We start from the raw sequence: 17,203 nt of genomic DNA on the forward strand, positions 1-17,203 counted from the left end.
TGAATACAATGTTTCCTACCCAAGCAAGGCTTTCTGCTCACAGAAGGCAAACCAAATGTTTAAGAAGGAATGGATTTCTTTCCTCCTTGGCAAAAGCCCAGGTTTGGTCTACTCCAAGAAATTAACTTGTTGACCACTTAGAAAAGTATTATAATAAATTAGTCCCTTGCCAATTGAACTCTTAATTGTTTACGGTTTTGTTTAAGTTGGCAAGGTTGTTTAACTCTGCAATTTGAAAATATTTCATTTTTAAGATCAAGTGGATAACTGCAGGAATTTTTTTTTTACATTGGTTTTAAAATGTGTTACAATCCTTTCTGTCTGGCAGAGGGAACAAAAGTAGGTCGACAGTGTGGTTGTCACCAGATGGGCAAGCCAAGACCCACCCCAGAACACAGGTGACTAATTTCCAGGCAAGGCTTACTGTCATGAGATTAGTTCTCTGGGCATGAGTGGTTGGGATTTGCTGTTCTATCCAGGATCTAAGTTTCTGTGTAGAGAATAACAACATCTCAACCTCTGATTCAGCCTTCTGATGCTCTATGGAAGGGATCAGGACAGAGTCTAACTTCTACAACAGGTGACAATTCTACACGCTTCTCCCTCCTCATCGGAGAAACCTAGTGACCTCTAGAACCATATTTGTATGGATCAGTTTCAGGTTTTCTGTTGCTCATGTTTTCTCTGCTGCACTCACTCCTTTATATCTTTTTACTCTGGGGTTATCTTACTTTCTGGTTAGGGGTCCCACTTAAGTCAATATCATCTCTTTTGTGGTATACATCTTTTTATATTTTTAGCTAGTAACCTTTTACAGTAACTTTCTCAAATCATAACAAAGTTATTTATGTTCCTTGGTTACAGAAGATCAGAGTTACTGTGGTGGGGCCGGTGGATTGGTTAGATATATAAGGGACATGTCGTGAAAGTGTAAGGACATAAGTCTGGTCCCCAGCACCCACATTTGCTGATAATGTATTCTTGTAATACCAGTCTTCTCAAAAGACAGACACAGGAGAATCCCTGAGCTAAGTTGCCAGTGAATCTAACTAAATCAGGAAGTTGCAGGTCCCAAAGAGAGACCCTATCTCAGAGAACATGGTTGATGGGTCCTAAAGTTAATTGATGAGTTCCTTATGCGAACACAAGTATCAACACACACACACACACACACACACACACACACACACACACACACACACGATTCACTTTGGAATTTCAGAAGGCCCAGAATCAAATTAAAACTTAAGTCTTCCAAACATAGACAAAAGAATAAGACGATGAGAGTAAGAAAGTCCATGTGTTTGGCATATTTTTCACAGCAAACCCTCCAGCATCTCTTCATAGGTGTTGTGGTGATGCTGGTCCAGGGTTGCTTGGTGAAGTGCTAACCAGTGATGCCTTTGCCCTAGTTATGTGTCATACATTGTTATTTCCCAAACAGCAATCATACACCTAAAGAAGGAAAGGGATTCTATGGCCACTAAGCTGCTCTCACCATCTAGTTTATCTCTCAATTCTATCCCTTCCTCCCTCTACAGGAAATGAAGACGACATATGTGATAAGGAATTTCAAGCATGAAAAAAATGGTAAAATATTAAGCTCTTTGGGATAACCAGCAATTTTTTTTAATTAGTGGTCAAAAGCATAGATAACAGAAGTTACCATCCTCCCTCTCCATCTGCCCAATCACTTCCTCTCACTATCGAGCTCTCAGAGCCTAGCGAGAAAGCATTTTGGTAAATTTCTTGCTCTATCTCACCCATTCAAGTAGGTTGTTTTAATATTTCTTTTTAAAGTAACGAATGGCTCTATTATTAACTATCAAATCCAAATGTAGGCAAAGTCACCGGCAGTTTAGAGTCACTGCTACCAAGAGTGTCTGAGCAAGTGTGCATGTGTCAGAGTCACTTTACCCAGTCACTGCTTGCACATACACACACAGAGCAGGTTATATTACTTCCTGGTCTAATCAGCCAGCTGGTCAAAGTACACCTACAGACTCGCCTGCTGATAAGGTTTGTTCTCAGCAAGATTCGTTCCTCCTTTCTCTAATCCACGGTTCAAACTCAACCGGCTTCTCTTTCTAGACTAACTATAACTTTCTGTTCCTTAAAAGATGTTTTAATTAGGCTCAAAGGATAGCTTAGTTGGTAGACTATGTGCTTGCAATCATCAGGATCCAAATTCTGTCCCCAGAAACCAAGGTAAAAATCTGGGCCTGGTAGCTTGTGCCTATAACCTCGTATAATCTTGTGATGCTTGGGGAGTCAAAGATTGGCAGATCTTTGAAAGAAGATCTCAATGAAAGGACAGCCAGCCTTATTCAGTAGGAGTTCCAGGCAAGAGAGACAGTCTGACTCAAAAAAAAAAAAAAAAAAAAAAACCAAGGTATATAGAACCTAAGAAATGATGCCCAATGTTTCCCTCTGACTTCCACACGCGCGCGCGCGCGCGCGCGCACACACACACACACACACACACACACACACACACACACACACACACACACACATACACATGAACAATTCTCCAGCACAGCAAATTTCTGGTTGGACATCGATCTATGTGACTAATGTACTTAATCTGTGTTTCTCACTCCCTGAAACTGTAAGAGTATTTGTTCATCTCTAGAGACAGCCGCATGGAAGGGTATTTTAAAGAGTTGCACTTTACTCAGGTTTACATTAAGAGTACCTCAGGCTGGTGAGTGAGGGAGCTCAATGGGTAAAGGTGCTTGCCACAGAGGATGCCTGCCCACGCCTGAGAACCCAAGTTTGATCCCTGACACCGACATGGTAGAGGGAAAGAACTGACTCCTATAACTTGTCCTCTGATCTCCACACCCATATTTTAGCATTCACATTTCCCCCTGCCCAGCACACACATGCTTCCAGAATAAAAATTTTAAAAATAAGTCAGCTTGTCAGACATGTAGAAAAAGCAACATAGGTGATTTGACCACCTCTGGGCTTGCGTTCTGGCCCATTTTTGGCACTCCGTCTGAGTGTGCCTCTGTGCCCTCTGAGTGTGTGTATGAGCACTCCATCCGAGTGTGTTTCTGTGCCCTCTGAGCATGTTTCTGTGCACACTGTCCGATGTTTCTGTGCACACTGTCTGAGTGTTTATGTGCACTCCCTCTGAGTGTGATAAGCACTCTGTCTGAGTGTGTTTCTGTGCCCTGTCTGAGTGTTTATGTGCACTCCCTCTGAGTGTGATAAGCACTCTGTCTGAGTGTGTTTCTGTGCACTCGATCTGAGTGTTTATGTACACACGTTCCCAGCAGCTTTCCTCCAGCTCTTTCTCCATTCCTTTGTTCACTTCTCAGAATCACACACTGAAATTCCCTTCTGAGACTTTGTCAGAACAGATGCCAAAACAAATGTGCTCTTACTTGTAAATACACCTGAGGCTCTCAGGAAGGAGTGAATCTTCCTTCCCCACAGCTTTTCATTCCAAAAGCTACAAGGAAAGAGGCAGGTCCCTAAGGGTTTCAGGGAAGCCAACTGCCACATCTTAAATATGAAAGGTTCCAAATTATGGGAAGTAAAGTGAGATCATTATGTTTTCAGGCTCACCTTTTCATTATTGTTATTGTCATCATCATCCTCACCAAAGTTAGTCATCTCTCCCTTAAAGAATAGGTACATACAGTACAGACATTGTTATAATTCACCACAGTTCCACCTCCTAAACTTATACACACGTAATGACTACATGTTGAATATACACATGTATGTACAGAATCTGAAGCTCCAGGTAAGAAATTGGTCCACGGGATTATGTTCTCTGTGTCTCTGAGGCAGATACACAGAAATCTTAGGAAACCAGTGTCAGAAATATGCATTGTTAGTACGTTGCATTTGTAAAACTTTACAGATCCTAAGAACTTGTCCATCTTGGCAAACAACTTGTCAGTCACACCATCACTGACAATGCATAGCACTCTTTAATGTGCTAGACCACAAATCATTTAGCCACTGCCTCACGCTGAGCTCTCCCCAGCCCTTATCAAGCTAAGCCATTCGACAATCAAAATTCTTTGTGGTACATTTCTTATAGAAGTACCTGGCTTATTTTTAGAGTAAATTCTGAGAATTGTGATTTTTCAAGCAATGCTAATGCTTACTTGGATTTTTAAATAAAGAAAACTCTGCCTTGCTTCTCCTAGCAGCACAGGATCATTGCCCTCTATCTAATAAAGGAAGTGATTTTTCTTGCGCTTTTGCCGTCATTGGAGAATTACATGGCTTCCCTTTCTCAAGTGTTTGTTGCTTTTATAAAGTTGGATAGTTCCTTTATGCTTGCTGGCTTGTGGTCTTTGGTTCTTGAAACATCTTTGCCTTTCCTTTTACATTTGCCTGTATTGAAATTGGGAAGCCTGTCATTTGTGTAGGTCACTAGAACGTTGGTCAAAAGTGTGGCAAGGACTTTCCCAAGATAACTCCTATTTCAAATGGCCTTAGTTTAAAGGAGAAGGACCAAGTCATACAGCTGGCTTGGTGTTTGGCCCTTGTCTGTTAGTGCCAGGATTTATGAACCCAGCTTGCCATTGAGGTTTTCCAGAATCCTCCCATGCAAAACCTTGGCGAGAATATAAACATTGCAGGGGTTTTCACAGTGAAGGTGGAAAGGAGGTTTTACAAAACACACCTCAGGAAAATCCCTCGTGGACAGGTCTGCTCTCATCCATTCAGCTTTATCTGGCACTGAGTAGGAGTGCTTGAAAACAACAACAACAAAAAAAAAAAAAAAAAAACAAAAACAAACCCACAGCTCCTCTCTCCACCCTGCTATTATAGATTGGGTCTTCAGCCAAACAAAGGCCCTGACAGCTACAAGAACCACTACCCCCCCACCCCAGTCTGCTTTCAGAAATTATATCAAGTTGTTTTGAGCACACCTTTCAGCATAGCCTGCCAACTCTAGCAGTCTGCCAAGATTCTGAAAGCCATGACTTGTCTCTGGTCAGAGCAGGCCTTCACAGTGGTTAGATTCCCCTCTAGAGAGCTCGAATTCTCTTCTCCTGGTTTCTGCACTTCTATTTTCCTTTGCTGCAGCATTAGTTTTTTGTTTTGTTTTTTTTAATTACTTTATTTTTCGTTGTTTTTATTAGTAGTTGTATTTTATCATTTCGCTCTGCTATACAAACAGCCACTCTTTATATACGGGGAAGTTGGCTGAGATACATTTACAGTTGTTATTGCTGTTTGCTTTGTTCTCTGGTTTGAGAGAAGGTCTAATATCTTCAAATCCAGCCTGTAACTTACTACGTAGCCAAAGATGACCTTTATTCTCCTGCCTGCTCTCAAGGACTAGGAGTAAGGTGTGTGCCAACATGCCTGGCTCTGTTTCCAGTACTCAGGAGGGAGAGAGGGAAAGAGAGTGGGAAGAAGAGGAGGGGGGAGGAAGAGGAAGACAAGGAGGGGAGGAAGAAGTAGAAGAAGAGGAAAAGGGAGAGGAGGGGTAAGGAGAAGAAGGAGAAGAAGGAGAGGAGGGGGAGAATGGGGAGTGAGAAGAGGAGTAGGCAGAGATACAAGATATGGCTTGGTAACTGTTGGGCAGAGCCTAGAGGAATTGCTAACAGATAACTCATTTCGCTAATGATAGGGGCATGTCCTAAGAAACATATGCAAAAGCAGTCCTCATGCTGCAAACATCAAGCCCTCACAAATAATGACTTAGACAAATAATCACGTGATATCATGCCCTGTTGTTGACTGAAATCTTGTATAGGGCAAGCCTCTGAAGTTGAGACTCCCTTCCTTCATACATATTTATAATCAGTGTGTCTTCACCAGGTCTCATTACATTTTTCAATTCTTCTGAGCTAAGATCATTACACTTGTATTGGTAATAAAAATTCTTTATCTGTTGCTATAAAATTATAAAAAATAAAATGTTGTCTTTTTCCCCCCGCACAAGATCTGGTACCACAGTGCCCCAAAATATCTGGTATATATTTTCATCTCAGTCAAAGTCTCCCACCCACTCTGCTCTATCCCATATCACACTGCTGAAGGCTTCTCTCTGAGCCTGGCAACAATCTCTCTACCTATCTAGTCCCCAAGGCAGGTTGCCACCATGCCAAACATACACATCCCAATTCCATGGAGGGCCAGTGTCTCCACCACCAAAATCCTCTTAAACTTAAATCGCCACATGAAAGAACACACAACACAATAACCTCTGATCCAATTGATAAGATATAATTTGCTCATCTAGACAAACAAAACTCTGAACACATCCATCCCTTAAGAATATTCATAACAACCTGTAAATGTGCAGGGAGAATTATTTTTATGAACATTTGTTATTCCCTTTCGCAGCTTCCTGTCCATAAGCCCCCATTCCCATCCCTGCCCCTATTCCCATCCCCTCCCCCATATGGGTATTCTCCCCATCCATCCCCCTTACTGCCCTCCCCATATTCCCCTGCACTGGAGGTCCAACCTTGGCAGGACCAAGGGCTTCCCCTTCTACTGGTGCCCCAACAAGGCTATTCTCTGCTACATATGCAGTTGGAGCCCTGGGTCAGTACATGTATAGTCTTTCAGTAGTGGATTGGTCCCTGGAAGCTCTGGTTGGTTGGCATTGTTGTTCTTATGGGGTTGCAAGCTCCTTCAACTCTTTCAATCCTTCCTCTAATTCCCCCACAAGGAGGTCCTGTTCTCAGTTCAGTGGTTTGCTGCTAGCATTGACCTCTGTATTTGACATGCTCTGGATGTGTCTCTCAGGAGAGATCTATATTCAGTTCCTTTCAGCATGCATTTTTTAGCTTCATCAATCTTATCTAGTTTTGGTGACTATATATATATATGGGCCACATGCAGGACAGGCTCTGAACAGCTATTCCTTCAGTCACTTTGCTTCCATATTCCCTTCCTATGGATATTTTTTCCCCTTTTAAGGAGTGGGAGCATCCACATTTTGGTTATCCTTCTTGAGCTTCCTGTGGTCTGTGGATTGCATCTTGGGTAATTCGAGCTTTTGGGCTAATATCCACTTATCATTGAGTGCATACCAAGTGTGTTTTTCAGTGATTGGATTACCTCACTCAGGATGATATTTTCTAGTTCATTCCATTAGCCTATGAATTTCATGAAGTCATTGTTTTTCATAGCTGAGTAATACTCCATTATGTAGATGTACCACATTTTCTGTATCCATTCCTCTGTTGAAGGGCATCTGGGTTCTTTCCAGCTTCTGGCTATTATAAATAAGGCTGCTATGAACACAGTGGAGCTTGTGTCTTTGTTGTATGCTGGAGCACCTTTTGGGTATATGCCCAAGAGAGGTATAGCTGGGTCCTCAGGTAATTCAATGTCCAATTTTCTGAGGAACCCGCAGACTGATTTCCAGAATGATTGTACCAGTCTGCAATCCCACCAACAATGGAGGAGTGTTCCTCTTTCTCCACATCCTCGCCAGCATCTGCTTGCTATCACCTGAGTTTTTGATCTTAGCCATTCTCACTGGTGTGAGGTGGAATCTCAGGGTTGTTTTGATTTGCATTTCCCTAATGACTAAAGATGTTTAACATTTCTTTAGGTGCTTTTTAGCCATTCGATATTCCTCAGCTGAGAATGTTTTGTTTAACTCTGTACCCCATTTTTTTTTTATTATTAACTTGAGTATTTCTTATATACATTTCGAGTGTTATTCCCTTTCCCGGTTTCCGGGCAAACATCCCCCTCCCCCCTCCCCTTCCTTATGGGTGTTCCCCTCCCAACCCTCCCACCATTGCCGCCCTCCCCCCATAGACTAGTTCACTGGGGGTTCAGTCTTAGCAGGACCCAGGGCTTCTCCTTCCACTGGTGCTCTTACTAGGATATTCATTGCTACCTATGGGGTCAGAGTCCAGGGTCAGTCCATGTGTAGTCTTTAGGTAGTGGCTTCGTCCCTGGAAGCTCTGGTTGCTTGGCATTGTTGTACTTTTGGGGTCTCGAGCCCCTTCAAGCTCTTCCAGTTCTTTCTCTGATTCCTTCAATAGGGGACCTATTCTCAGTTCAGTGGTTTGCTGCTGGCATTCGCCTCTGTATTTGCTGTATTCTGGCTGTGTCTCTCAGGAGCGATCTACATCCGGCTCCTGTCGGTCTGCACTTCTTTGCTTCATCCATCTAGTCCAATTGGGTGGCTGTATATGTATGGGCCAAATGTGGGACAGGCTCTGAATGGGTGTTCCTTCAGTCTCTGTTTTAATCTTTGCCTCTCCCTTCCCTGCCAAGGGTATTCTTTTTCCTCATTTAAAGAAGGAGTGAAGCATTCACATTTTGATCATCCGTCTTGAGTTTCGTTTGTTCTAGGGATCTAGGGTAATTCAAGCATTTGGGCTAATAGCCACTTATCAATGAGTGCATACTATGTATGTCTTTCTGTGATTGGGTTAGTTCACTCAGGATGATATTTTCCAGTTCCAACCATTTGCCTACGAATTTCATAAACTCGTTTTTTATAGCTGAGTAGTATTCCATTGTGTAGATGTACCACATTTTCTGTATCCATTCCTCTGTTGAAGGGCATCTGGGTTCTTTCCATTTTCTGGCTATTATAAATAAGGCTGCGATGAACATAGTGGAGCACGTGTCTCTTTTATATGTTGAGGCATCTTTTGGGTATATGCCCAAGAGAGGTATAGCTGGATCCTCAGGCAGTTCAATGTCCAATTTTCTGAGGAACCTCCAGACTGATTTCCAGAATGGTTTTACCAGTCTGCAATCCCACCAACAATGGAGGAGTGTTCCTCTTTCTCCACATCCTCGCCAGCATCTGCTTGCTATCACCTGAGTTTTTGATCTTAGCCATTCTCACTGGTGTGAGGTGGAATCTCAGGGTTGTTTTGATTTGCATTTCCCTAATGACTAAAGATGTTGAACATTTCTTTAGGTGCTTTTTGGCCATTCGATATTCCTCAGCTGAGAATGTTTTGTTTAACTCTGTACCCCATTTTTAATAGGGTTATTTGGCTCTCTGGAGTCTAACTTCTTGAGTTCTTTGTATATTTTGGATATTAGCCCTCTATCAGTTGTAGGATTGGTAAAGATCTTTTCCCAATCTGTTGGTTGCTGTTTTGTTCTAATGACAGTGTCTTTTGCCTTACAGAGGCTTTTCAGTCTTATGAGGTCCCATTTGTCAATTCTTGATCTTAGAGCATGAGCCATTGGTGTTTTTGTTCAGGAAATTTTCCCCAGTGCCCACTTTTTCTTCTATTAGTCTGAGTGTATCTAGTTTGATGTGGAGGTCCTTGATCCACTTGGACTTAAACTTTGTACAGGGTGATAAGAATGAATCCAATCTGCATTCTTCTACATGCTGACCTCCAGTTGAACCAGCACCATTTGCTGAAAATGCTATCTTTCTTCCATTGGATGATTTTAGCTCCTTTGTCAAAGATCAAGTGACCATAGGTGTGTGGGTACATTTCTGGGTCTTCAATTCTGTTCCACTGATCTGCCTGTCTCTGTACCAATACCATATAGTTTTTATGAATATTGCTCTGTAATACTGCTTGAAGTCAGGGGATGGTGATTCCCTCAGAAGTTCTTTTATTGTTGAGTATAGTTTTCGCTATCCTGGGTTTTTTGTTATTTCAAATGAATTTGCAAAATGCTCTTTCTTTCTCTATAAAGAATTGAGTAGGAATTTTGGTAGGGATTGCATTGAATCTGTAGATTGCTTTTGGCAAAATGGTCATCTTTACTATATTAATCCTGCCAATCCATGCGCATGAGAGATCTTTCCATCTTCTGAGAGGGCAAAGTTGGCACTAGGCGATTCCCTCTTGGGTCTAGAATGTGGGCAGAGGGTAGTCTCCTCTGACTTCTCAGGAGTGTCCACATTGGGTGCAGAGAGCTGTTTGGCCAGTTCAGTTCTGTCCTGGGTGCAGACCAGAACCATGGGTACCAGCGGCTGACTGTTCTTATATCTCTGTGTCCAGAGGCACTACGCTGTTTTCCCTTGGACTAGGGATGCAGGCAGAGGTGTGCAGAAGTGGCAGTCTGTCCTGTGGTCTCAGGATGTCTGCACTCCTGGGTGTTCAGCTCTCTTCCCCACAGGATTTGGGTGCAGGGAAGTGTGGGATGCTATCAGTTCACTTCTGGGCAGAGTCAGAAACAGGAAGTGCCCTGATCCAGAGGACTTCTGTCTCTGTATGTTCTGAATCCACCAGGCAGGTCACTTGGTAGCAGAAAAGTGGATCTTACCTCTGCTCTCAGGTGTGTAGGGTGCTCCTGGAGACTGTCGTCCAGCTCTAGGCGCGGGCAGGAATCAAAGGGTCCTGCCCCTGAATGCTTGTAGGTCCTTGCACCCAGAGGGCAAAGTTGGCACTAGGAGATTCCCTCTTGGGTCTGGAATGTGAGCAGAGGGTAGCCTCCTCTGACTTCTCAGGAGTGTCCACACTTCTGAGGGTTCAGCTCTCACCCTCATCAGAGAGGAATCTTAATATCAGCCTCCATGTTCTCTCTGAGGCTTCTCCGCCTGGCTCTATCTCCTCCTCCCTCTAAAACCTTTTGACAAATGGGAAGAGGGAGAAGAGGCAGCCAGGAGAACATGGAGCTGACTGTTTCTATATTCCCATGTCCAGAGGCACTATGCAGTGTCCTCTTACACGAGGGATGCAGGCAGAGGTGGGCAGAAGTGGCAGTCTGTCCTGCGGTCTCAGGATGGTCTGCACTCTCTTCCGCCATGGGATTTTCTATTACTACTACTATTACAAGATGTTGGAAACTACTATTGTGAGCAGGGCACCCAATGACGCCTCACCAAATCCACATAACTCATAATTTGCTGCTCAACTACATCTTCACCAAAAAAAAAAAAAAAAAAAGGGAAAAAAAGGGAAATCTCTCATTCTCACAAAGCCAATGCTGAGGAGATGACCAAGTCCCACAGTGATGACTACATTAAATTCTTGTGTTCTATTCGCCCAGATAATATGTCTAAATACAGAAAGCAGATGCAGAGATTCATCACTGGTGAGGAAGACTGGCCAGTATTTGAGGACTTGTTTGAGTTCCATCAGTTGTCCGTGGGTGGCTCTGTCACAAGTGCTGTGAAACTCAATAATCAGCAGACAAACATCGCTGTGAACTGGGCTGGGGGCCTGCACCATGCAAAGAAGTCTGAAGCATCAGGCTTCTGTTATGCCAACGATATCCTCTTCACCATCCTAGAGCTGCTAAAGTATCAGAAGAGGGTGCTAGATGTTGACATTGATATTGTAAGTGGAAAGAAAACTTCCAGAAGACAAAAACCTGAACTGCCAAGCCTACTTAGCAGGTCTGTCAAGAGGCCCTGATTATGCTTTCTAAAAGGGGGTGACTCAGTGTTCCATGACCGGTTTTCAGGCTTGGATAATACCAGCCATTTTTAGATTGGTTCTGTCTATATCGTCCCACTGGTCTTGGGCAAGCAGAAAAACTTCCATTGCCCCGTCTTCCCCCAGTTCTTCAGGTAGAGGTTGTTAGCCTGGCACCCTTTTTGAGATATTTTCTTTTTGTGAGACTCTTTGTAATAAATGTAGGATAAAACAGCACATTTCTGTAAAAGCAAAACAAACAAAAAGATATTGAAGCATGTGTAGATGTGCACATGCACCATGAATTCCACCAGACTGGTCTATAGGACACTAACACCAGTACCATGCACATCGACTTACTGAACAGTCATTTTTGTTTCAAAGACTCTTACTTTATAGCTGGTTACAAACTCACAACCCTGCTTAGATCCAACGAATCACGATTACAGATAGAAGCTGCCATATGCCGCCCCATGTAGCACTTAAAATAAGTCAACATTTTTAACATTATAATCATTATCAAGACTATCTCCTTTATGGTGTTTTTAATATATTGTTGGTCAGGATATTTTCTCTGCCTTCGTAGTTACTTATATTACTATAGTCTGGGCAGTCAACATTATTAAAGCAGAAAATAATACAAAATCATTTGAAATGCTTTGATTTAAAATAAAAATAAAGCAAGTATTGTAAATTATAAGTTATAAGGGAGCTAGAAATCAGTATGAGTTTAGTGAGTGATTTATAATAGAAGCAGCAAAAGAAGAGAAAGATGCAGAGAAAGGAAGACAGGGACTGGGAATAACAGAGATGTGATCAGGTAGATACCATCATGCCCCATAATTGACAGTCCTTCAGTACAGACTGATTAGTGTGTGTGTGTGTGTGTGTCTGTGCCTGTGTGTGTCTGTGCCTGTGTGTGTCTGTGCCTGTGTGTGTCTGTGCCTGTGTGTGTCTGTGCCTGTGTGTGTCTGTGCCTGTGTGTGTCTGTGCCTGTGTGTGTCTGTGCCTGTGTGTGTCTGTGCCTGTGTGTGTCTGTGCCTGTGTGTGTCTGTGCCTGTGTGTGTCTGTGTCTGTGCCTGTGTGTGTCTGTGTCTGTGCCTGTGTGTGTGTGCGCGTGTCTGTGCGCGCGTCTGTGCGCGTGCGTCTGTGCGCGTGTGCGTCTGTGCGCGTGTGCGTCTGTGCGCGTGTGCGTCTGTGCGCGTGTGCGTCTGTGCGCGTGTGCGTCTGTGCGCGTGCGTCTGTGCCTGTGCGTCTGTGCCTGTGCGTCTGTGTGCGTGTGTCTGTGTGCGTGTGTCTGTGTGCCTGTGCATGTGGCTGTGTGTGTCTCCGTGTATGTCTCTACATGTCTCTGTGTGTTTATCTGAGTTTCTATGTGCCTGTGTTCGTGTGTATTTGTATATGTCTGTGTATCTGTGTGTGTCTGTATATGTGTTTGTGTGTCTGTATGTCTGTCTGTGTTTGTGTGTGTGAGAGAGAGAGAGAGAGAGAGAGAACAAGTTGTTCTACGTATAAGATGTCTGTAAAGAAAAACAAAATAGCCAAATGACCACTAACATAAAAAATAAGGAATTATTATTTGAGATAAGACAAAATTTAAATGCAGGAACTATAACCCTCAATTATTAGACTAACCTGTGCAAGGTCCATAGTTCAGTTCATAGGACTGCAAGAAATAAAAATAAAAGTCAAACTTTAGGCAATGATAGACTGGGTGGGTACAAAAAGATGAATAATATTTTTCATGTATACTTTTTTAAAATAAAATAAATTTTTAATAAATTATAGCAATAGTATTAATAATCTTTGATTTCTGAAATAATAACAGTTTGTTTACCTATAATAAATTCCACCATTTATTCCTTTAATTGAATCCAGATTCTGAGAAGGGATAACAGTTAATATCGGGTGATTTTCCTTTCCTGGGTCTGAATTCACATGTCCAAAAACAATGAAAAAGAAGCCTGAATGCTTCTCCTCATAAGCAGAAAATGATGAACTACACATTTGCCTGACTGACCTAGAACTTGAGCACTCCCCCCTCTGTTTGATACTGTGTGTCACCCTAGCATATATCCCAGTCTATATGTGTGATTCTGCTGTCCATGACAGACAAAGAAGTGATCAATACAATTCCTTCACCTCTAACAAGGAACATGGCAGCTCGGTGACCTCACATGTGCCTCAAGGAAAAACTACACTGTAGAAAACTGGTAAGTTGATATCTGGGCTTAGCAGAATATATTTTTAAAATCAACAGACCAAATACATTACCATCTTTACTAGGTGTCATGTTTTGCCCATATTGGCAAAATATATTGGGGAAAATATGTATACTTTTTTAATCTTTACATATGTGAGTATTTTCCCTTTAAGTATGTATATGTATCAAGCATGCATGTGGTATCAGAAAAGGGCAGAAGAAGGTACCAGATCTCCTGGAATGGAGTTACTAATGGTTGTGAGCCACCACATGGATGTTCAAACCCAAACCCAGATCCCTGCAAGAGAAAAAGGTGCTCTTGTCCATCTATCTCTCTGGACCCCTGAATAAGAATTTTAGAAATTATATTATGTGAATAAAAGTTTCATCAGACTAGGGATTTGCTATAAGAATGTTGTAAGCCAATTTCTTTCCTGTAGTATAAATTATTGAAAATAATTGACTAATAAGATCTTATAAATGAATAGAAGGCGAAGCAATTCTGTTTATGTCTAGGGAGAAAGATACTTAGATAAGCAAAGTTCAGATGTGACCTTTCACAGTTTATATCCCCACTTGACTTCTCCATCCTTGCCACCCACATTGAATTTCCAGTTCTTTTGAGGACAGCACATCTTCCCTGCATTTCTCCTTCACCCTCCTTTCTCTGTTCCTTTGGATACTTTTTGCCTTTTAGACATTAGATTATTCTCAATTAAAACATCTTACATGGGGGTTGGGGATTTAGCTCAGTGGTAGAGCGCTTGCCTAGGAAGCGCAAGGCCCTGGGTTCGGTCCCCAGCTCCGAAAAAAAGAACCAAAAACAAAAAAAAAAAAAAACAAAAAAAAAACAAAAAACAAAAACAAAAACATCTTACATGAAGGGCATCTCACCTAATTCTCTAATTTGGTCACCAACAATCATTTTCTAAAGTTTGTCAGATGCTTTGCCATGCGCAAAGATGAGAACAGCTGCTCTAGCCCCCACCTCCTTCATTTGCCAACGAGTTAACCCTGAGAGATAAGATCCCTTGAATGGCCATGAAGAACCACTGGGCAGGCAATGGAGTTATCGTTCTATCAGACAAGAACATTAAGAACACACAGAACAAATTATGTCTACAAGGTGAAGGCATTTGATAAATCCTACAAAACCTAAGGGTCCATTTTGATTCACAATAGAAAGGCTGATCAAGAGCCTTGGGAGAACTGGTTCACTCAGACGCCCAGGTGGGTGAGAGTTAGCTGAAGTGAAAGTGAAGCAAGCAAACGCTGCATGGAATGGAAGACCAGCCACGTGGGCATGACGCGAACAAATGTGAGAGAAAAGAAACATCTACTGGAGGTAAGGCAGGAAGTAATGGGAGCATCTGAGGCAGAAATGACAGCATCTGAAGTGGAAATGGCAAAACCGAATGAACACAGGTAGCACTGACTGGGTATCTGTGCCTGTGTCTGCACCTAACATACATTCGTGCATCAGGAAGGCTGAGTTTCTGTCAACGATATATGTTTCCCTTCCTCTTTGCACGAGTTTTGTGCTGTGTTGTTGTATCTTCACAGCCCTCTGAGCCTTCCCCCTGAGAAACAGATTATGAAAAAGACGCTCCCAGCTCCAAAGGTACAGAGAATAGAATTGCGTTGGTGCAAAAGATCAGTTTTTTCCTCAGATTTATTTTGCAAACTTAGAATGTTTACAAAATGACAATGAGGAAGGTCACCATAGAGTCAATTACTGTTTACTGGCCAAAAGAACAAGGGGAGGGAAAAATCTGTTGTTTGGCTTCTCACTAACAGCTTTAAATCTTCTTGTCTTTTCTTAATGCCAGATCCATTCCCAGAAAGTTTGTTTGTTGTTTGGTTGGTTAGCTGGTTGGTTAGTTTGATCTGATTTGGTTTTTCATGACAGGATTTCTCTGAATAGCCCTGGCTGACCTGGAACCCACTCTGAAGCCCAGGCTGGCGTCTTTCCTTCTTGCTCTTTTAAGAAAGTCTCGGATTTTAACCTCTAACACTTTTTTTTTTTAAAGAGAAAGAAGGAAAAACATAATTCTCAACTTACAAAGGGAGTTTCACTCTGAATAAATTGATAGTATGTGGAATATATCATAAATGTGTTTACTACTCTTGACTTACCAAACAGGCTGGCAGCCCCTGACTCCCTGTGGCTGTCCATCATAGCAGGAGAGAAGAGAACTACATCTGGGTAACCTGGGGAAAGACCAAAACTCGAAGTTCAAAGTACAATTTCTACGGAATGCCTATCTCTTACAAACCAGAGTCAGGTTGAAAACTTTAAATTGGGCCATCATACATGGAGAACCATGTGCAGGATTACCTGGAAGAGGAGACCTTACATAATTACATGAAATCCAGTGTCATCTAGTAAGGCTTTACATCATTTCCCAACTTTTTAGCATAACGATCAGCCTTCACAAATATAGCCACCGTATCTCAGTTTGTGAGCATCATTAGGTAACAAACACGGTTTTGCACCTCAGATTAACTTGGAAATAGTTTTCTCAGTTTCCTCTTTGTACATCCTCATATACAAGAAAACTCCTTTCAAATGTGTCTGTGAGACTGTAGGTAGCAGTGGTGTAGGCCACGTGCTTAGCATGCCTGGGGCCCTGCATCTAAGCCCCCAATGTCACCAACAAAATTATTCTAAAATAAAACCAAATATGACTGTAATCTGGAGATAATAATAGATATAGAAGCATTCTACTTTTTATTGTGTGCGCCAAAGCCTCATTCACACAGAGAGCTAGCTATCACAAGTAGGAAAATAAGACGCAAAAAATAAGGTCTCTTTGGACTAGCAAAATGGTTCTGTAGATATGGCACCTACTACTCAGCCCCAGGAACTGATTCAGTCACCTGGATCCGCATAGTGTAAAGAGATAAAGTCTCCTGCAACTTTTCCTCTGACCTCCCAGACAGAATGAAGAGATGACTCCATTCTAGTCAAGCCTGGTGAACTATTTACTGAGCCTATGAGCATGTACCAAGGTAGCCACATCTGCTAAAAGGCCTACTGGGTACATGGTGATGCCTCACAAAGGCTGCATCCCCAGACATCCCTGACCCACTTGCAGGCAGCTCTGTTGAGTTCTCTCTGCTTAGCAACTGTGCTGATTTTAAAATCTCAGGGAAGAGCCTAAAGAGCCTTGGGACTCTCGTTAGCTTCCTGAGCCTTCCTCCTCCCTCCACAAAGTGATGCTTCAGTTCAGGGAGGATAGATACACACCACACAATAACATGGCAGTTCTTGGGGCCTTGTGGACCTCTGATCCATTCACAGGAGACTCTGCTTTCAAGATCTAATCACCCTCTAATGTCTGACCTCCTAGTTCGTAATGTACACTGGGGGAGTGAGTGTTTAAACACAGAAATTTGAAATGTGAAGGTTGGGAGATGAATGAATGTGCAATCTATCGCAAGACTGTCAGGAATGAAGCCCATGTCTCAGGTAAGTTTTAACCTCCATTTCCAAATAACTGCCATATAAAAGCAATTGCTCCTTCATGAGACAAACACAAATGATCTAAGAAAGAATTTGTGATGGTTTGCATATGCTTGGCCCAGGGAATGGCACTATTAGAAGGTGTGGCCTTGGAGACCCTCCTCCTAGCTGCTTGGGGATGCTCAGTCTGGCTTCCTTCGGGTGAAGATATAAAGCTCTGAGCTCCTCCTGCAACAT

The 17,203-nt window shown here is 42.5% G+C and overlaps 1 long non-coding RNA gene and 1 pseudogene across 1 annotated transcript in view; one reads left to right on the plus strand and one right to left on the minus strand.

The window, feature by feature from the left end:
* The window catches only part of LOC120095595 (uncharacterized), a 34,758-nt gene extending 19,047 nt beyond the window's left edge, over nt 1-15,711 (minus strand). Inside the window, exons 1-2 of the long non-coding RNA XR_015632989.1 lie at nt 15,637-15,711; nt 12,933-12,963 (exon numbers count right to left, since the gene is read on the minus strand). This is a non-coding gene — a long non-coding RNA (uncharacterized LOC120095595). The remainder of the gene's footprint in view (nt 1-12,932; nt 12,964-15,636) is intronic.
* LOC148002478 (histone deacetylase 1 pseudogene) lies at nt 10,751-11,297 on the plus strand (annotated as a pseudogene).
* Nucleotides 15,712-17,203: the final 1,492 nt, after the last annotated feature.

The sequence above is a fragment of the Rattus norvegicus genome, chromosome 11, assembly GCF_021556685.1.
Source record: "Rattus norvegicus strain SHRSP/BbbUtx chromosome 11, alternate assembly SHRSP_T2T, whole genome shotgun sequence".
In the NCBI taxonomy this organism is placed as follows: domain Eukaryota; kingdom Metazoa; phylum Chordata; class Mammalia; order Rodentia; family Muridae; genus Rattus; species Rattus norvegicus.